Raw genomic sequence first — 22,601 nt, forward strand, 5'->3', positions numbered from 1 at the left:
TTCTATATAACTGTGCCACAACTACCTTACACATTGTATTCTCTGTCATTTTTATTTAGTTAAAGGTGTAACATTTCTATCTATTGTCAGACATTTAATATAATATTCATAGGTAATCTTTAATCTAGATCAGATGTCTCCTGATAGGATTAAATTTGAAAATGTATCAATTTTTAATTAAAAAAAATTAAATTGGGATACAGATTTGGGAATCCAACCCTACCCAGAATCAAGATCAAATTTAGTTTGGGGTATTTCAAAAATCTAAGGTGGAGTTTTTATAGTTTTGATGCTAAAAATCACAAAGATCCTGATCCCACTAGACTGGTGGGTCCAGCATGGATTCAAGGTGGATGTAGATACCAAGGTCATTCTAGCTGACGTGATATTGTGTACTTACAAAATTCTCCTCCTAATGACATTTGCAAGAATCCACCAGGCCTGAATAAAAACAACCAGAGCCAAGAAAGATAGAACGATACTTTGGGTAGGAGGCTGGAAGAAAGTTGATTGTTGAAACCATATTATAACAAAAAAACCAAAAAACTAATACTGTCTTTACACCAAAGCAGAGATCTCACATTGATTAATCTGTTCATGTTTGTTGCCCCACTGGGTCTGTTCCTGACTCTCTGCAGTCACTCCGGTGAGTACAACGTTTTCAGACAACAGATGGGCAGGACTACAAAATAAAAGCCATGTTGTTAAAGCAGAGCTATTCTGCTGTCAAACAGATGGTAGTTTTTTTTTTTACTAATCACACATTTTTAAAATGTCTTTTCAGGAGAAAAAAGAACCATGACTGAGACAACCCCGCTTGTCACTGAGCCCAAGTGCAGGAGCCATTTCTAGAAGTTTATGTAGGAGCAGATGAGTCCAGTGGGTGTCACCTTTGTGCTTGAGGTCACTTTCAATATAGGTACTAACTGTCACTCAGGGAACAGGTGTTGCTGGATGGAGGAGCACAAGTACCTTTACACTAGGCCATGCTACAGGTGAACGCTGTGTTGTTACATCGGTGAGATGTTTGGCTGTATGGAGATTATTTCTTGAAAGCCCAACAGTCGACTAGTCGTTGCACATTTATGATATTAATTAATTTAAATATATATATATATATATATATATATATTTAAACAGCCATGTGTTAAATGCTAACATTTAGTTATTATAATTATTTCAACACAGCATAACTTCACATATGTCTTGTTCAAAACACAGAATAAATAACTTCTCAAATTCAAATACTCACAGTCACCTTTGTCTCTGTCTCTGTCCTTCTCTCTTTATCTCTGTAAATAATTTTATAAGGAGTACGGTCAAGTCCTAAGATAACTGTGATCTGGCGCTATACAAATAAAAATGAATTGAATTTGATTGAATTAGACAGAAAGTAACAAAGTAGAAGACTGACTGCAACACTGACATTTTAGACAGAGAAGAAAAGAAAAAACGGTAATCCTCATGAAGTCGAGTATGTAACTCGTACAGTGTGATCCACCAGTGCACATCCACTGAGAATGGACTTTACAGTGAAGTAGGAGACATCTTGTGTCCAGCAGGAAAACTTTAGAAATGAACAACATTTACATATTCAGAGATTCCGGAATTTAATAAGGTTGAAGGAGATGACTTGTTGAGCTTGATGTGTGGTCTCTCTCCCTCAAACACTTGTAGTTATTGTTTCCCAGATTATGTGTTGCAGCTCCACATCCAACCCTGAAGTATATGTGCAACGTTTTTCCATCTTCTTTTTCCTTCAATAACATTCAGCTTTCCTTTTGTTACTTTTTTCTCTCATATTGTTTCTTGTTGACGAAAATGCTGGGTGGTGGTGGTGGGGGGGGACAAAAAAGGTCATTACTGAATTAAAGGTGAAGTTATTGATTGCAAAGCCCTCACCTCACCCTCCTGTAGTTACTGTAGAAACATGGCAGACCTACAAAGGGTCTACAAACTGAAATTACACTTTAACCACCAGCCTGTATCAAGGCCCAGACCTAATCTGCTAATACCAGACACTGACATTCACCGAGGTCAAGGAAAAGTTCCAATGTTGAATACCCAGGATGAAAGGCAAAGCTGACTGATATCAATTTCGCCAATTTATTTTGGCCATGTCAGACAAATATACTAACGTCTCAGTCTGATTGCCTTAAATGAAATGTTTTCAGGAAAGGACATTGGATTGATGCTGCAGGATTCACCAAAGAAACTGCAGTATAGCTCTCAGTGACTATAATGCACACACACACACACACACACACACACACACACACACACACACACACACACACACACACACACACATACATATCAGATGACATAAAAACTTGGCTTGAGTCAGATTCATTCATCTGTATTAAATACATGTGGAACAGAAGTTAGTATTTAGGAAAAAGTGTGAGTGAGTTCATCGGTGGCAGATCACACACACACACACACACACACACACACACACACACACACACACACACACACACACACGCATACATAGACAGATAAGGACAAAGCACATTAATATCACACTATATGTTGTATGTATGTGTTCAGATGGTGTTTGTCTATAGAGGAGCAGATCATCACACCATGACCTGACTATATCTCAATTTCCCAGCAGTGTTCTAACTGTCTACACCTCTGAAATATGATAATGCACACCATTAAACATATTTACAACCCTTCATAAAATCACAGAGGCTGCCTGTCTCTCCTATCACATTTCCCATTTATCACCAGTAGGGTAACAATATGCATACCTTTATTCATATGACAGTATGTAATACCTATAAGATCCTAATCCTCCCACACAGCGCAGCAGTACGAAACATCTGTCAGGAGAATACGGGAGGCCGAAGGTGGATGGATCACCCTCTCCCCTCCCTCAGTCACAGCAGAGGTGCCCTTGTACAGAGAAGTGAGGCTTCAGTGGAGCAGCATACGGCCCGACAGTACAAGGCTGTGGAGGAAGAGGGGAGTTGAGAAGAGGAGAGTGAGATCAGCTGGCTTCCTCTGGATAAATAATGGTTTGAACAATCGAACTCTCCTCACCAAAAAAAAGAACACACTAGAGTTAAAGCCAAGTGGTTGTATGCCTCCGCCAACCAATCAAGTTGCAGTTTACATCCATGTCTATCCAGACTCATATGGCACTGTAAAACCAGTTGAGTTTATTTATTTAACAAAAAAATCCATCATCCAAAAAATAAAGAATTCTAAATCAATTTTGTAAGTTTGCTTTGGAAAGTTGCTTTCATAATTTTAAGTGACAGACTTAATTTTATTATTTATTACTTGTACAATGAATTGTGTTGTCCCAGTCAACATGAGTATGCAATCTGGAATTAATTCTTAAATTATGGCTAAAACCCTATTTTGAGCCTTTGTGTCATCAATTCAGTGTCCGACCAACTGTGAAATATGGTCACAATCTCCCTTTCTGTTATGGTGTTAAATAAGGGACAAAAATGTTTTAAAGAAATTGTTGGTTTTAGTCTTTTTTTGTTGATTTTTTTAAAATAACAAAAATATAGACTAAGACCAGGTTCAACAGGTGCTGTACACGACTTTCAGACATTCAGAGTCGATGTCGCACTAGAGCACAGCAGACCAGACCAAATGACTCATCAGAATCTATTGACAAAAACACAGATTTTACCTTGCAGATCATAAACCACACTCTTCAATAAAGTCTTTGTTTCGTCTTTATGACTACAACAGCATGTCTGGTTTGGTCAAAACTACTATACATTTACATATACAATTAACAAATACGTGTACCTAACATTAGCTAATCATTGGGGACAAATGTGCCCTTCCGAACACGTCCACTAAAAGTTGCCACTGACAGGCTCTGACTGTTATTCTAAGTGTCTGTCATACAGAGATAGACCTTTTGTTTAACCAGAAACAGCCACAATATTGCTGTTGTTTGCCACCATAGACAAAAACGGTAACATAACCTCAAAGATAATGGTAACTTCATTCAAAGTTACAAAACAAGATAAAGCTCATCAAAACTGTGTTTTAGTTTTTCCACTGTTCCAACAATCTCTGATGATCATCTCTGGTTTGGTAGAAACAAATCCTTGAGAAAAACAGCTGTTGCATTAAATAGCAAATAGTTGTTTGCTGCTATATTAATGTTCTAAATTGTACAACAAGTAAGAAACTCCATTGATTCTCACTTAATCTGCAAGCACACCTTTTGTTACAGTCTGCCCTCCTCCTCACCTGTTCACCTCAGCCAGCTCAGTACTGTTCCACTCTGCCAGTCAGCCAAGCATCCTTATCAGCCAGCCTCCTGATCACCAATCAAGCCGGTTCATATACTGCTCCTCGCGATTGATTCGTTGCCAGATTGTTCTTTGTGTGCTGTCTGCTGCTTGCTTGCTTTGTTTGTTCCATGAGCTGAAAATAAAGGTCATTACCGACTGTCTACCTGCTTAAGTGTGTTTTTGTATATTAGCATACAGCATACAAGTAAGCCAGTGCTTATATTATAATTTATGTAGAGCAAATTTGAGTTAACATTTGTCACCCATTTGCAGTAAGCAGACAACTGTTGATGGCTTGTGGCTTAAAAAGCTTCAGTCAAACTGTCAATGGCAGCCAAGAAGCTGCTACAGGGATCTTTTTGTTGGTCCAATCTCTAGCTTCTCTCCCATGAAGAACTGTGGCTGCTCAGCTGAGCCAAAGCAACAAGTGAGCTCCCTATCCTCATATGTCCAACCAGGATGACAGTTAAAGGAATCCAGTGTTCAGACTGGGAATGTCATGCAATAATGGGATATTTAGAGACATCCCAGTCAGTTCTCTGCTTTAAGGCAGAGAGATGTGCAGTGAGAATGAGCTTGATCGGTTGTGGCAGCCCATTTTGCCAGTATAATAGTATAATAGGGGCCAGATATGAATAAACTTGTATAAAAGCAGACTGCGATGAGAATCTGCACCCATACTTCAGACTAGCACACACAATAGTTTCTATGTAGTGCTTTTTATTTTTTACAAATTCCTTGGAAAGTCAGGGTGTAAAAATACCTGAAACGCTGCTGAATGAACTGAAATGATCAATACTGATACCAGGAGTGTAAATTCCTCCAATTCTGTCTGAGAAGTGGTACAGATCCAATGCCTCGGATCGGTACTCTGTATCGGCCAATATGCAAAGTTCAGGCATCTGAATCAGCGTCAGGACGGGGAAAATGGTATTAGAACATCCTGTCAGGACTGTCCACACGCCCTCAGTCATGTTGTCTTCACCACACCATTCCCACCGCTAAACCGCTTCTTTCTGTTTTCCTTTGGCTTTTTCTTCCTTTCATCTCCTCTAACCAACACTCTCTCTGTCCACCTTTTCTTTATGCACCAGCATTTCCACGTCCTTCATCAGCTATGCCTTCCACAGAGCATGCTTTGCTGCCCGAGGCTCTCAGGCGTTGACTCTCCTGAGTGATTTATTGTCTTTCCAGGCTTCTTTGAATGCTCCCAGCTCCTGCATCTGCCACCCTCCCCACCTGACAAAAGAGGAGGCGTCCACCACTGGGACATCACTGTACTGTTCACATCCACAGATCACTGTACTCTGTGCTGGGTTGGCTCATGCTGGAGGGCTTTCTGCCATGTGCTCTGGCAGCAGGAATCAGGGTTTGACAGATGTGGGTTTTTTGAGACTGACTAGATTTCTGTACAAAACTTCAAAAGTTTCTTTCTTCTGACTACAGGGTTGTTGCATGGGTTAAAAAATTGCTTTGAATCAGGCAGCAGTAAAATTTCCTCTGACAGCCAAACTTGTGCATTGTTTGCAACTTTTAAAGTCCACATGAAGCTAGGCAGCTAGTAAGGGACTAGAAAGGCACTATACAAGCACAGGTCCATTTACCACTGCAGATGAATACCACCAGCAGCCAGTTAGCTGTGTGGACTCTTTATAATCAACAAATATGTGTGTGGCTGCTTTTTAAGAGTGTAACTGGACATGCAACTGAGCTTGAAGTGAGACTCAAATATATTCAACCACATTTCAAACTTCAGTAAATGCAATGAGTACACCTGCTTTCCCCTATACAGAAATGTCTTGAGGCAAAATCTCCACCTTCATTCTACTGCAGCTGGTATAATGGCAGTGGACACTCCTCTGTAATCTCATTGTCCGCACAGAAAGCAAGCGTGTATGAAAAGTGATGAGGCTATTTATTTCTTTATCTTCGTTAGCGATCGATCCTGTCAAGAATGAATGGTAGTGCTCTGCTAACTGTCCCAAGGAAAGTGCCATGTCAGAGTGGAGGATGGGGTTGAGGGGAGGGGTAAACACTGGCTCTCTCTTCTCTTAATTTCTTAATTACACTCACAACAGATGATACTGACAGTACTGCTGGGTTAATGATCCTAAGTTTATTTATACACACATTCACTAGCAACGAACACGCCACAACAATATTTCATTCAAAGGTTCTAATGGTCAGGACGTTTTGGTGATCAGGATGGATGAATTGATGTGGATGTGGAGGGGAGAAGCCATACAAATTGGCACCCCACATCAGGTCCAGTCATCACCCATAACCACCATCTCCTTCTCCGGTCAAGACATCCCCGTTTCAACCACAGTTACCAACCTCGGTGTGAAGCTGGACCCACAACTGACCTTTGCAAACCACATCAAACAAATACCCAATAAACACCTTCAGAAACTTCAATTCATTCAGAACTGTGCTGCCCAAACTCTGATGAAAACCCGCGAATACGACCACATCACCCCTATTCTTCAGAACCTCCACTGGCTCCCCATAACCTCAACAATTCAAAACAAGATCGCCCTCATCACCCACCTTTGCATCTACAGCAACGCCCCGCAATACCTCAAAGACTTCCTTACCCCTCACTCATCCACCCGTAACCTCCGGTCCCATAGCATAAACCTCCTCCATCAGCCCCGCTCAAGACTCCGCACCATGGGAGACCGAGCCTTCTGCTCCGCTGCCCCTCACATCTGGAACTCCCTCCCTGAACATCTGCGAAAACCCCAGTCTGTGGACACTAAAAAAGGGATTAAAACATTTTTGTTCAGGCAGGCGTTCTTAAGTTGTCCTTAGATTTTTTAAATTTCACTCTGCACTTCAACTCCTCTTTTAGCTGTTTTTTTTAAATGTATTTTATCACTTGTATTTTTATTTGTTGCTGATTTTAATGTGTTATTGCCCTTAGTGTTTTTTGTTATGTTGTTTTTTTTCTTGGTTTCTGTAGCACTTTGAGATTCTTTTATGAAAAGTGCTTTACAAATAAATGTATTATTATTATTATTATAAGGTGGAAGAAGTCATCTCTTAGGTTGGTCTGGGAGGATGTGGGAGACTCAGGTGTGGGGTTTCATCTTTCTGGCGTGTCTTTTACCCAATCTGCTTACAGGTCCCCCAGACAGTACCTAGGATGAGATGTGGAAGAGGTATGCATCTGACTGAATAGGAAGAGATAAGGTGAATGGATGAAGGGAAGGTAGGGTGGGTCAAGAGAACTGAGGCAAAAAGGGCAGGAAGGGGTTGGACAGGTATAAGTAGTTTGTCAGGTGATTATAGGTGTGGTTGAGGCGTGGCCCTGCTCCCAAACCTAACTTTATAACTTTATTTGTGTACCAGTGGTGTAATCTGACATGCATTTACTCAAGTACTGTACTTGAGTATACATTTGAGGTCCATCTCAGAGGCACATGTTGTACTTTTTCGTAAGTTTTTTTTTTTTTTAACAAAGTAAGCAATTTCAATATTTCATCTTGGGCTTTGGGAACTTTTATTTTTTAGTTTTTTTACTATTTACTGATTTTATATATGAACAATCATTATTTTAATCAGTGACAAAATGTGTTAGTTGCAGCCCTAATGCAGGTACACACATTAAAGAATATCTTGCAGCTTTTTTTTTTTTTTTAAAACACCTTTTAGGTATATAACATTTGTATCAATGACAAATACAATTGCCTTTTACACAAGGCCATAAGGGAACAAAAACATGTATTTTTATGAAGAAATGGACACTGTGCACTGAACAGTGACACACACACATACATACCAGTAGGAAAACAAGCAAACTACATACTCAGATAGTAAGGATAATTCAACAGGACATTAATGTTGTACCTCCTATATTGTACATTTTACTCCACAACAGCTATTTTTTCATACTTTTCAGATTTTTCATTATTTCATTCCCTTTGCTGTCCAGTGAAAACCATGTATCTACAAATGTGGTTATTTTGAGATTAACTGAAGGATTAAGTGTTTGTTTATGTGTTGAGAAAAAAATCCTTCTTCTTAAGCTAAATAAACAATTTAAAACCCTCTTGGATTAGCTGGGAAATGCATTGTCACAAAAAAACATTTTTTTCTTATTTTTTTTATTGCTTTTTACTTTTTAGAGATACAGTATGTGGTTCTCACAGGACAGCCACGCTACAAATATATGCTGATCTTATAGAATAGGATGCATTGCTGTATATTAAACTAGTCATCAGTAAATACAGTAATTAAAATTAGCTCAACCTCAAACATCTACAGTAATATTTATCCAAAAACATCAAATATTATATTAAAACACTGACATTGCACTGCACTATGAATACTTTTACAATTTGCAACTTAAATACTTAAGTGAGTATGGGTTAGGGAGTACTTTCGGTGTGGTTAGTTTTTAGTACTTTCCTTTAAATAAAGGATCTAAATACTTTGTCCTCTGTTGTGTACACATAGTTTTGAGGAATTTATTTTTTTTCTATGGTATCACCTAGTACAGTGGTTCCCAACCTGGGAACCCCCACTAGGGGTTGCCAAAGCTTCATGGGGGGTTGCAAGGCCTTCTTGATTTTAAGGCATTTGGAAAACATTAAAAATATACACGGCAGGCCTGTAACAACCAAAGAGCTAATAGAATAAGTGTCAGGTAGAAGAAACACTGAATCTGACAAGAGAGAAGCCTATTAACTATGTATGATTGTTTGAAAAAAAAATAAAATAGAGAGAATTGGGGCGGCTGTGGCTCAGAGGAAGAGCGGGTCATCCACTAATCAGGTTGTTGGTTCGATCCCCGGCTCCTCCTGCCACGCGTCGAAGTATCCTTAAGCAAGATACAGAACCCCGAATAGCTCCTGATGCTGTGCATCGGTGTGTGAATGTGTATGAATGTGTTAGCTTCTGTTCGATGGACTTTGCCATTGTTGTGTGAATGCGTGTGAAAGGGTGAATGTGGCACGTAGTGTAAAAGCACTTTGAGTGGTCGGAAGACTAGAAAGGAGTTATACATACTCTATAGACAAAAGTATTTGGCCACACCTGTTAATTCTTGAATTCAGGTGTTCCAATCAGACCCCTTACCACAGCTGTATAAAGTCAAGCACCTAGCCATGCAGTCTCCATTTTCAAACATTTGTGATGCAAAATGGTCGTTCCAAAGAGCTCAGTGACTTCAAGCATGGTACTGTGATAGGTTGCCACCTTTGCAATAAGACTGTTTGTGAAATTTCATCCCTTCTGGATATTCCACGGTCAACTGTAAGTGATAGTCTTAGAAAGTGGAAGCGTTTAGGAACAACAGCATCACAGCCACAAAGTGGAACACCACGTAAAATTACAGAGCGGGGTCAACAACTGCTAAGGCGCATGGTGCGTAAAAGTCGCCAACGCTCTGCTGATTCCATAGCTGAAGAGTTCTGAACTTCCAGAACTTGGGTTTCCATGGCTGAGCAGCTGCATGCAAGCTTTACATCATCAAGTCCAATGCCAAGCGTCGGATGAACGGATGTGAAGCGCATCGTCACTGTGGAGTGACGAATAACGCTTCTCTATTTGGCAGTCAGATGGTCAAGTCTGGGTTTGGCGGATGCCGGGAGAATGTTACCTGCCTAACTGCATTGTGCCAACTGTGAAGTTTGGTGAAGGAGGGATAATGGTATGGGGCTGTTTTTCAGGGTCTGGGCTAGGCCCCTTATCTCCAATGAAAGGCTATGTTAATGCTTCAGCACACCAAGACATTTTGGACAATGTTATGCTTCCAACTTTGTGGCAACAGTTTGGGGAAGGCCCTTTTCTGTTCCAACATGACTGTGCCCCAGCACACAAAGCAAAGTCTATAAAGACATGGTTTGATGAGTTTTATGTGGAAGAACTTGACTGGCCCGCACAGAGCACTGACCTCTACCCCATCGAGCACCTTTGGGATGAACTGGAACGGAGGCCTTCTCGTCCAACATCAGTGCCTGACCTCATAAATGCTCTACAGAATTAATGGACACAAATTCCCACAGAAACACTCCTAAATCTTGTGGAAAGCCTCCCAAGAAGAGTGGAAGCAAAAGGGGGATCAAATCCATATTAAAGTATATATATTTGAATATAATGTCATTATAGTACCTGTTGGTATAATGGTCAGGTGGCTGAATACTTTTGTCCATATAATGTATATACAGCTCCTTCATTAGTCAATTTATAACGAAAACCAGCCTTAACTTGGGAGTTGATGACTGAGTTGATTTGTCTGCACAGATAATGAACAGTTTTATTTTAAAAAATAAAAATAAAAAAAATAATTTATTCATTGTCCCCCATCGTTGTCGTCGTCATCATCTTCTTCATGTTCATCATCATCAGTCACTACTATTAGTGCAGTTGTTGCTACTATTGTTGCTGTGCACCTGTCTCTCTCTCTCTCTCTCTCTCTCTCTCAAATTCAAATTCAATTCAAATTAAAAATTCAAATTCAAAATGGGCTTTATTGGCATGAAAGTTTTTTAAAAACAATATTGCCAAAGCAAAGTATTCAAATACAATACAATAAATCAAAGATATATACATTATTATAATATGAACATTATATTAGTTATATACAGTGTGTGTGTGTGTGTGTGTGTGTGTGTGTCTGTGTGTGTCTGTGTGTGTGTGCCTCGATCACTCACTGTCCCTCAGGTTGTGGCATGTTAATACATACTGGGCAGCAAGGTGTGCCCGCTCTCCTTCTCCGATTTAATTTGGAGAGGTCGTTCAGCTCTTCTGCAACCAAAGAGCTGAACTTGTTCAAATACATTTTTCTAGTATTATTTAATTTTGTACATTGTAGGAGAAAGTGCATCTCTGTCTCAACCTCACCTGTCGAACAGTGACCACATTTTCTGTTTTCTTTTGGTTGCCATGATTTTTTGTGTCTTCCTGTTTGGATTGGGCAGTTTGTGGTCACTGAGCCTGTACTTGGTTAGGATCTGTCTCTGCTTTCTATCTCTGACAGTAGAGAGATATTCTGCTAATTCATAATCTCTTTTAAGGGCAAGATAACATTCCAATCTACTTTGGCTTTTAGTTGTTTCTTCCCAATGGTCCAGATAGCTTTCTTTACATTGTGCTATCATTTGCTTTACTCTGATTACAGTTTGTAGAGCAGTGTTGTTGTGAGGCTGGTCAGAGTGTGTCTGAGAGGGGGCAGTTAGCCTCAGTACCAACTGACATATGGGACTCTTTTCTGGGTTCAGCTCTTGGGTTTGGAGGGCTTTGGAGTGGAGGGTGTCTCTGGGGCTGGATTTCAGGTGGTTAAAAAAGTTGAGCGTTCTCTTCTGAATGTTAATTATCAGTGGGTATCTGCCTAATTCTGCTCTACATGCATTTGTTGGTGTGTTTCTGTGTACGTGTAAAATGTATCTGCAGAATTCTGCATGTAGAGATTTTGATGGATGTTTGTCCCAACGGGTAAAGCTCTGATGACTGATTGGACCCCATACTTACTACCATACAGAGCAATGGGCTGGATGACACTATCAAATATTTGAAGCCAGATTTTTATTGGAATATGGAAATTATAAAATTTTCTCTTAATTGCATATAGAGCTCTTCAAGCTTTTTCTTTTAGTGCATTCACTGCCATGTTGAAACTCCCTGATGCTGTTATGGTTATAACATGTTAGGTATAACTCATGCTGCGTTCAATGACTGTGTTCAATGACATGATTATTGATGGTAAATTGGTGTTTGTTCTCATGACACCTGGGGCGTTTTTGAAAGATCATGACATTGGTTTTCTTCATGTTTACTGCCAGGGCCCAGTTCTGATGGTACTTTTCTACTACGTCCAGCTGTAGCTGTAGTCCTTGTCATCAGCATAAAACAGAGACTTCATCTCTCTATCTAGGAGGGAGAGGCCCGGAGCAGCACATTTATCTAACTCAACAGCCAGTTCATTTATATACACATTAAATAAAGTCGGACTTAGATTGCAACCCTGCCGAACGCCTCTTCTCTGGGGGAAGAAATCAGTTAGTTTGTCTCCAATTTTAACAGCACACATGTTTTCCAAATACATTGATTTAACCAGATCATACATTTTGCCACCTATACCACATTTTAAAAGTCTGTAATAGAGCCCTTCATGCCAAATAGAGTCGAAAGCTTTCTTGAAATCAATAAAGCAGGTGAATATTTTTCCATTCTTAGTTTGTTGTACATGTTTGTTGATTAAAGTGTGAAGGTTTTTTACTTAAGATTGACTGTTCCTCAAGGAAATCTATTATTCATGTATTAAGAATACTACAGAATAGTTTACCTAGACAGCTGCTGACACAGACGCCACGGTAGTTATTAGGGTCTGATTTGTCCCCACTCTTATAAATGGGGGATGTTGGGAAAACATCCTGCCTGTAGTATAACATTGAACAAATGTAACATGGCATCCTGCATTTCTGGGGTGCTGCTTTTGAGCATTTTGTTTCTAATGCTGTCTGGACCACAAGCTTTCCTTGGCTTCAGACATTTTGTCTGTGTGGTTATTTCTTCCCAAGTAATTTCGAAATCAAGGGGGTTTTGGTTGTCTTTAATTGTTTCTTCTAATTTTTGGAGTTTTTCTTTCATAATACACTGATCTGAATTGATTTGATTGATTGGTATGTCTTTGTACAGATTTTCAAAATGTGATCTCCAGATGTCACCATTTTGGATGGGTAATGTCTGCTGTTGCTTTGGGTTGAACTTGTTCCACATATCCCAGAATTGATTTTGGTTAATGGCATTCTCAATATCTTCAAGTTTCAATTGGGTATAATGTTTTTTTTTTATCCTAATTGTGTATTTATATGTATTTAAATGTCATTGTATCGAATCTCTTTTCTGATTGTTTTGCATTCTTGATCAAACCATTTGTCAGTATTTTGCCTTTTAACAGGTCTCCGTCTTTGCTTTATGAAGTCAGCCCTAATAGCTGCCTTATGAAATATCATATTGATAATCTCAATGGCCTTGTTTACCCCATCTCTGGTAGGGACATATTGATTTTGATTATATATTGATATGTAATTGAGGGGTCCATGTCAGTGATTGCATAGTCTGCAACACTAGACCCAAGAGCTGAGGAGTATGTGAACCTCCCTAAAGAGTCCCCTCTGAACCTACCATTAACTATGTACAGGCCTAAGGCCCGACAGAGATCCACTATCTCCCTGCCACTTTGATTTAATATTGAGTCAAGGTTATTCCGACGGGTGATGTTTGGTGTGGTAAACAGGGGGGCCTGACCAAATACATGGTTGTTGCCCTGTGTGTCAATGATATCAGGTTCAATTCCTGTACGTCCATTCAGATCTCCAGTCAGAAGTACATTTCTCTGGGCCTGGAAATAGGCGATTTCTGAAATGTCCTCTTCAAAATAAGGAGAATCCACTGGGGGGAATGCAAATTGCACAGAGGTTTAGATCCCTATCGGTTATGCCTAGGGTTTGATCTGACCTCAACCAAATGTGCGATTTACCCTGTTTTACTGGTGAGTTCTGATTGCAAAGATCTCCTTTATACCACACCGAAATCCCCCCCGATGTTCTGCCCTTGCGTATGTTTTTTAGTTTTATGGAGGGCACCATGACTTCATTATATCCTGGGGGACAGTGAGTGAGCAAATTATCTTGACACCATGTTTCTGTCAATACAATGATATCAACGTCTTTGATAGATTTCATGAACTCAGGGTTTCCACTCTTCAGCTCAAAGGTTGAGGAGTGGAGACCCTGAATATTCCAACAGCTTATATGAAATGAACGCATCAAAAAGAAAACAATCAAAATGAACCTGTATAGTGAGACAAATATTTAAAAAACCTTCTACTATCTATATATTTAAAATAATAATTTGATATTAATTCCATGGAGATGTACTATTTTCAATAATATTACTATTGTACTGACTACTACTATTGCTATTACTATTACTAACTAACAAATATATGTCCATGTTGTTTCGTAACTCAAATGGGAAAGTGCTCTGAGTAAATATATCTTAGCTGGACAGAAGCCGGGTGCACAGGGTGTGCAGCATCTCCCTGATGTCTCTCAGCTCACAAGTAGCAGGGGGAGGGGCAGAGATGGACAAGGTGGTGGGGTTCTCTGTTGGGCTCTCATCATCTTCACTGTCACACGGAACATTGCACCTCTTGGTGCAGAGCAGGGTATTTAACCTCCCTGCTCTCTGTTCTCTGCTTGGCTGTTTCCATGGCAACCACTTTGTTTGTTTACTAGTGGGCTAACTCTTTACTGTTGCTAGCTTTTTTAGCCTGTAAACACAGTTATTAATGTTATGCTTTTTGGTTTGTTCTTTTCCTCTCCTCCTTATCTTCATAAAACACCTTCTGTTATCTTATTTAGTCTGCTTCCTCCTTAGAAATGTTCTGCACTGTGGCAGGTGGTAGCTATATATATCCAAAAATGGTATTTTCTTTCTTCTGTTTTGCTGATAAAGTATTTACCTTTTCTTTAGAGTAAACAGGCAGTTTTTCCTTGCCCTTGTCACCAAGTGCTTGCTCATGGTGGTACTGTTGGGTCTCTGTAAATAATGTTTTAAAGAGTTCGGTCTAGACCTGCTCTATTTGAAAAGTGTCCTGAGATAACTTCTGTTATGAATTGGCGCTATACAAATAAAATTGAATTGAATAGAATTTAATTTAATTTTACCCCTGATAAAGGCAGTAAAGTAAGTAACTCTCCCTGTCCACAATCATTGTTCTGTGCTCTGGTAAATGGAGATGCCTCAGAGACATCAAATATTTTTCCTTCCCGTTGTCTCTTATTGATGATGCAGCAGAGGGGACGTCAGGGCTGTTGATGTATAGGTTTGTTGTCCTCCATTAAAATGTTAGTGGCAGGCAGGACTCACAGGAGGAGATGTTCAATTAAGAAGCCAGTCTTCCGTGAGACATGGGACAAGTAAGTTAGTGCTGAAACAGGAACATGGTAGAGTTTCTCCATCTGACTTGTACAGGCATGGTTCACATAAACTGGCTTTAAAGACCAATAAAGGTTGGGTCACATCCTGTATTAGCACTCAACAATCCTATGATATAGTATCTGTAGTGCTGAAGGCTACCTATTTAGTAGGCCTGAGAGGGCTGAGAGAGTACTGTTAGTGTGTGTGTGTGTGTGTGTGTGTGTGTGTGTGTGTGTATATACACACACACACACAGAGCAAATAGTTTTCTTACTTTTGTGATCAAAAACATTGTTTGTAGGTTCAGGCTGATCTGTAAACAGTTTTCTAATAAATATAGCAACTTCTGATCAACCCATATCACTTTCAGGCTTGAACAAATAATCTGTGAAATTTTTTTTTTCCTTCTCCCCCCCCCTTTTTTTTTTTTTTTTTTAAAAAACCCCCAAAAAAACACCCAATAAGGGCGGGGGAAAGATATAAGCCCCTTTTGGGTGGAAGCTTGAAGATACTTGAAAAAGTGGGTTTGGAATTTAGTTACTTAGTGCTTTCTTAACTAGGGTGGAGATATGAGATGACCATGACAGGCTCTCTGTGATGTTGATTCCCAGGAACATTTCCTTCACCTCATCGTTGTTTGAAATCCAGCTGATAATGTTGGTGTCACCTGCAAACTTCACAACAGAGCTGTCTCCATGTTGCGCTTATCTCACTGCACTGCCCCACAGAGAGAGAGCAGGTTTTCCCACAAAAGGCACGAGATGAGATGAGATTGGAATATCAAGGATGACAGCAGCTCCCACAAAAACAAAGGATGCACGCCAGTGTTTTCAGAATGTCTCTCAGCCTGCAGGCCTGCTTGGGCTGCAGTGCTGAAGACTGATTATATATTTTACAGTTGATTTGCATTATTAATCCATTTGTGCCCAAAGACTATATTGAGTATGATGATATGGAATAATGCCATAACATTTGTAATTTGGTACAGATAGTCTTAAATCACATGAAGAAATCACACTTTTTAGGATGATGGTCAGTCAGAATTTTTGCTGAACTAAACACTAAAATTGTGTTTATTAAATGTTTTCCACATTAAATATTTTCTTTACACTGCATATATATGTTGATATGGGTTAATATAATATATAATTAATATAATATTAATAATAATTTCTGAGATACAACTAACTTTTTATATTATATTGAGTCTTTGGGCACATGGGACCATTGTTTTTTAATTAAAATGGTAGAAAATGTCCTAGAATAGGCAACAACAACGTAGGGATTTTAATTATTTTCAATATATGGGCTGATTTTATATTTATATATAAAATTTGTAAATATAGTTTTGCAGAGCCCCTATTGGTTTGTGCAAGTTTATCATCGTCCTGTGTGTATGTGTGTGTGCACAGAAATGCGTAGTGCCGGTTGGGCTCATTGCTTGGGTAATGTTAGTATTTAGCAAATGCCTGGAAACCCTTGATGTATACAGCCAATCAGAGGCAGAGCGGGGGCCGGTCTTCCGCAAGGTGTAGAATATTACTACAGGGGTGGCACACCAAAACCAAAAGCCATAACTGAATTTCAGGAATTCTATTATGCTGTTGTAGTACAGCGATTTTATCAAGGTGGCCATGGCCCCCCCTTTACGGCGCCCCTGTGACTAATCTCTCCCTCACCAATCCTGTTTCAGACTGATGTTGGCACCACCAACTCAATTTACATACAGAGACATAAACAAACAAATATAGAAACAAACACATGTAGAAATACATAAATAGATAGATGAAGATGTATAGATGTATTATTTTGCACAATCTGCCTGAATGAACATTTTTGTATTTTTTGTTGTTTAATAGAATATTTTGAATAAAGTTTGTTTGTGTGTCTTTAATTGCAGCAAAAAATAAAATGTCAGACTCAGACCAGAGAACAGCCCTCTCCACTGGCAAGGGGTTCTCGACGGTACGCAGTCTCCAGCAACAGCGGGGCACTGTGGCCTGTTTGTACTGTCGCTGATTCCCCTCCCTCAGTACCCCCTTGAGAGGGCCCCGCAGGTACAACAGCGGGAGTTTTAAACGCTTGCAGCCTGTCTGCTGTTTGTCTGTTTACCTCGCTGTGTTACTGAACAATAACAGTGTAAAAAGGTCCAGAGAGCAGAGGAAGAAATGGAGCTCTTCTCCCTCACAGCGGACAGTGCTGTTGTTAGCTCTGCTAGCCAAACAGGTGACACTGTTAGCAAGCAGCAGCAGCTAGCTCCGTGCAGGAAGCTGACAGTCACCGTGAAGAAGATGAAGATGAAGATGGAGGAGGAATATGTGGAGTTTGTCGTGTTTAAACATTTCATACAGGCAACAGTGGATTCATTGGATTCCAACTGACAGCTGCTGGATGGAAACATCACTGCTAAGTTGTTTCTGATTTTCTCAGTATCTGTGAGGACAGGCTGTTGGTTGCTGCTTGTGTTGTAGACCGCAGTGTCTGCTGGGTATTGTAGTAACGACAGGACTCACGTTGCTTGCAGACTTGTGGGTTGATTATGTGGCTTTATTGTGACTAACGTACCGGAACTCAGACCCAATTGATTTTCATGCTAACATTCTCTATAAATTCCCTTTAACTACTAAGTTAAATGATCATGTAATGGTTTCGGTTGATTTTAAGGTGCTAAAGTAAAGACGAACTTCTAACTACCTTTCTAACCGTGTATCGTTTTAACCATTTACTTTTGCTCGTCTTTACTAGAGTCGGTAAAAGGATGCTAACGCCGGTGATTTAGCCGTGAGCTGCCGGTGTCCCGAGTCGAACGGCAGCGTCCGCTCGCTGTAAACATTGAACACTGCTGGTGTTATGGGGGTATTAAGTTGTTCCTGAGACTGACAAACTAACATCAACTCATCTGGGATCGTACTTTCCTCCTTCAAAATAAGATACAATGCTTTAACAACTCAAATGTATGCAGTTATACCGCTATACCGCCACCTACTGGATATTTTGTTAAACACTTCTCATTTCAATCACTTGTAAAATACAAGCTGATGCATTTAATTTAGCAATTACAGACACATATGCTGTATGAACATATAACAATTACCTTTAATAGACTCAGTGCAGAGTTAATATGTAGCATAACATAACAAAATAAATGTTCATGCATACAATTATATTATTTAATCAAAAGACAAATGATATGACAAAAAATATTTTACTAAATGACACACATCTTGACAGGACAAAAAACAGCAATATATACAATATATACAAAACAAATATATAAAGAATAAATAAATAACAAACTTGTCAAACATATTAAGACACCAAAAACACCAAAATTCGCCCTTGTCCAGCTCCTCCCGCCTTTAACGCCATAAGGTCACCTTTTTATTGCTCTCAATAACTTTTATATAATGTGAATGATTTATAAACAAGAATAAGGTGTAGAGAAATGCTTGTCTTTATTTGAAGCACAATTATATATAAAAAGAAAAATAAAGTGTTTAAAGTGCTTCACTGAACACTGAACATTTAGTAATGTTGTGTTTTTTTAAAGTTTTGATACGAAACGTTGTTGACCCGCTCACGAATGCACTATTTCCGGCCATATTCTGACCGCACTCCTGACAGTACACGCAGTGCGTTGCGTTACGTCCTTTGTTGCATCTCATCCAGGGGAATTGTTTCAGCCAGTCCTGTCTGAAGGAATATATTTTGGCCTTTTTAATTTGTGTCTTGGAGCCGGGCTCTATCCCAGACTCGGCTGTCTCCTCCTCTGGTTCTGAGTCTGATGCTGTCGCCGAAGGACCGGGCCTCGGCAATTTTTAAACACACGCAACTTAGCACGGTGAACAGGACCACAGCCAATCAGAGGCAAAGACCCGCCCGAGCTCTGTCTCTTATTGGTTTAGAACACGATATGATCCTACCATGAGTGTGTGAGTTCGGTCACAGGAGAACACAGAGAGATGATGCGCTTGCGAAATAAATTGTGTTATGTTTTCACCCGGGCAGCGTCAGGTGCACAAGTGTGATGTAGAAAAATTATTAGTCGCACTCTTAAAAATTTTGGACGCATGTGCGACCAAATTGGTCGCACTCTGGAGCCCTGGAGGGTAGAGGCCACCCCTCCTGAACCCAGCCACCACCACTCCCCGATCCTTCACCCTCTGAAATGAGTCTCTAAGGACCCTTGAAACCCTTGGCTCATTACCGACAGAACTCCTGTAATTCCCGAGAAATCTGCCTTCAAGGGTCCAAAGAAATATCCAGAGGCTGCAGGATGTGAGACGTGTGTAGTGGAAGGCACAGGAGAATGACCTCCTCCCTCTGTGCCACCCGGACCAGCTCTGGATCCAGGTGGGATTTGTGTCCATCAAAAACAAGCAGCAAGCGGGTGCTCCTGCGCGGCAAACTTCAGGAAATGCCCGACAAACCACTTCCTGAACAGCTCACTGTCCATGTACCCTGCTGGTAACTTCCCGTAGAGGGTGTCGGGGACCCCCTCCTTGTTATAAGGCCCCCCGGGATATCCCCCCTTCTAAATTATGAAAGGGGGGATATCCTCCCCAGCCGCGTTGAGGCAGGCCAGGACGGTGATGTGGTCCCTGGTCCCGCCTATAAGCATGTTTTGTCCCCCGGGGCACGATGACCTTTCTTATCGACGAGTCCAGCTGAAACCCTGTCTCGTCGCAGTTATAGAATTGATGGGGTTTCTCCCTCAACCCGTGCTCCTCCATGGTGGTACTGAGGAGATTGAAGTAGTCTTCAATCGGCCCCCTCTTTGCACAGGATGCCCTCCCATGGTCAATATTGTCTGGGGTCCGAGAAGTGAAGCGCTGGCCTTGCCTTCTCTGGAAGTTGAGCCACCACGTCTGGCCCAACTTCCCCCCTTAACCATCTTTATGCAATAAATGAATAAATAAACCCCACACCCCTTGCCTACCTTATGTCTCTTTCTCGTCTCTCTGTCTCTCTCACGTCTTCTCTCTCTCGTCTTCTCTCTCACTTCTTCTCTCTCTGTCTCTCTCACTTCTCTCTCTCGTCTTCTCTCTCCATCTCTCTCACTTCTTCTCTCTCACTTCTTCTCTCTCCGTCTCTCTCTCGTCTTCTCTCTCTGTCTGTCTGTCTCTCTCCATCTCCTCTCTCACTTCTTCTCTCTCCGTCTCTCTCGTCTTCTCTCTCTGTCTCGCTCGTCTTCTCTCTCTCTCTCTCCGTCTCCTCTCTCACTTCTTCTCTCTCGTCTTCTCTCTCTGTCTCTCTCGTCTTCTCTCTGTCTCTCTCACGTCTTCTCTCTCTCGTCTTCTCTCTCTGTCTCTCTCCGTCTCTCTCACGTCTTCTCTCTCTGTCTCTCTCGTCTTCTCTCTCTGTCTCTCTCACTTCATCTCTCTCGCTTCACTCTCTCTCTCTCTCATCGTCTCTCACTTCTCTCTCCGTCTCTCTCTCGTCTTCTCTCTCTGTCTCTCTCCGTCTCTCTCTCGTCTTCTCTCTCTGTCTCTCTCGTCTTCTCTCTCTGTCTCTCTCACTTCATCTCTCTCGTCTTCTCTCTCTGTCTCTCTCACTTCTTCTCTCTCTGTCTCTCTCACTTCTCTCTCTGTCTCTCTCACTTCATCTCTCTCTATCTCTCTCTCGTCTTCTCTCTCTGTCTCTCTCACTTCTTCTCTCTCTCGTCTCTCTCATCTGTCTCTCTCTCATCTTCTCTCTCTGTCTCTCTCTTGTCTTCTCTCTCTGTCGCTCTCTCGTCTTCTCTCTGTCTCTCTCACTTTTTCAATTTCAATAAAAAAAAATTGGCCTCCGCCCATCTCGACCACAGATTGTATAAACACAATATCTGACATTTTCATTAGCTAACGTTCAACTAATCAGTGTAAACCTAGCTAACGTTTATAACGTTATGTACCCATATGAGAGCTTATTTAAGCTGTTAAGTGAAAATGGAAACGGACTTTTAAAGTTGACTGGATCGTCGCCCAAGCGCAATCTAAGCGTTCCCGTGGCTTTCCCTTATTAAAGTAACTTTCATATAATAATTATACATGTAAATGTTGATGTATATGTATGAAAAACCACATATAGACTCTGTAACATGTAGAAATTCCTTGGACTTACGTTAGATGGCGATCGTGTGCCGGGAAGTACCGCGAAAAGACCGGAAACTGCGTCAAGCTGGAAGTCGTTCGGGTCCCGACGCCTGCAAAAACAGCGTTCGGGTCTGAGTTCCGGTACGTTATATAGCTGTGTGGCTGTATGGACATCCACCACTGACTGACTGGCTTTATCAATTGTATCCAACGCAACCATTGGTACCAACCACAACAAAAATGAATTCTACTTTGTTTAAACTGTTACTAACAGTTTGGCTGTGGCCAAATTAATGTTACGGTTAGAGAGAAACTGTAACCATCCGCACTCCTTGCATCAATAAAAATGGAGGAATACAAATGGGTTTAAAAGTGTCCTAGAAAGGTCCTGGAATTTGATTTATTAAAAAAGAGTGGGAACCCTGGTTTTTATTGCTTATTCTAGGGCAGTAGTCTCCAACCTTTTTAACCCCAAGATCCCTGACCTCCACCTTGGTGACAGGCAAGATCTACCTATTGAAGTGTTGAAAGAAAAAGACAGCCCAGATTGTACTTCCAACTTGACGCCTTTTATTCAGGCTAATTGTATTTGAATTACATGAAATGCTTTGGTCCAATGTTCAAATTAATGCAACCAAGAAAACACTGTAACTAGCATATCAAACTGGCCAAAGCTTGCTTTGAGAATTCTACAACACATCAACTTCAATTCTAAGTTATTAAATTTCATTTCAACAAAAAAGAAAAGGAATGTGGAATTTTCTACTTATGAGGACAGTATTTTGTTTAGCAGATCATATTAAGTGTTATGCTTATCCACTGAAGCTTCATTCAAGTCACATTAATATCAGCATTTTAGAAAATAGAACTGTAATGCTAACAAAATTCTCGGTCAATGCAATTAATTAACACAAAAAATAAAGGTGTGTCCTATTTCCTTTTGTATGAGGTAATTATTTTGTTCATAGAAGGCACACACACACACACACACACACACACAAAAACACACTAGCACTGAGCAGATCACATGCAGTGTTATGCTTATCCACTCAAGCTTCATGCAAGTTACATAACATCGGCATTTTAGAAAATAGAACTTTAATTATTAATTTAACAACATTCTCAGTGAGTGTAAATAAGCTAAATGCGGTTATGTCCCATCTTATGCATCATAACTTTTCACATTGCCATCAGATGTCAAAACTGGCATGTTGCTCACCAAGGTTAGTGAGATGGCTGTGACTGAATACTGTCTGTGAGTGCTTTGTAGTTTGGCTCATAACTACTGACAGCTAGTCTGAGTCAGTCTGTGAGGTGT

The sequence above is a fragment of the Dicentrarchus labrax genome, unplaced genomic scaffold, assembly GCF_905237075.1.
Source record: "Dicentrarchus labrax unplaced genomic scaffold, dlabrax2021, whole genome shotgun sequence".
Classification (NCBI taxonomy): domain Eukaryota; kingdom Metazoa; phylum Chordata; class Actinopteri; family Moronidae; genus Dicentrarchus; species Dicentrarchus labrax.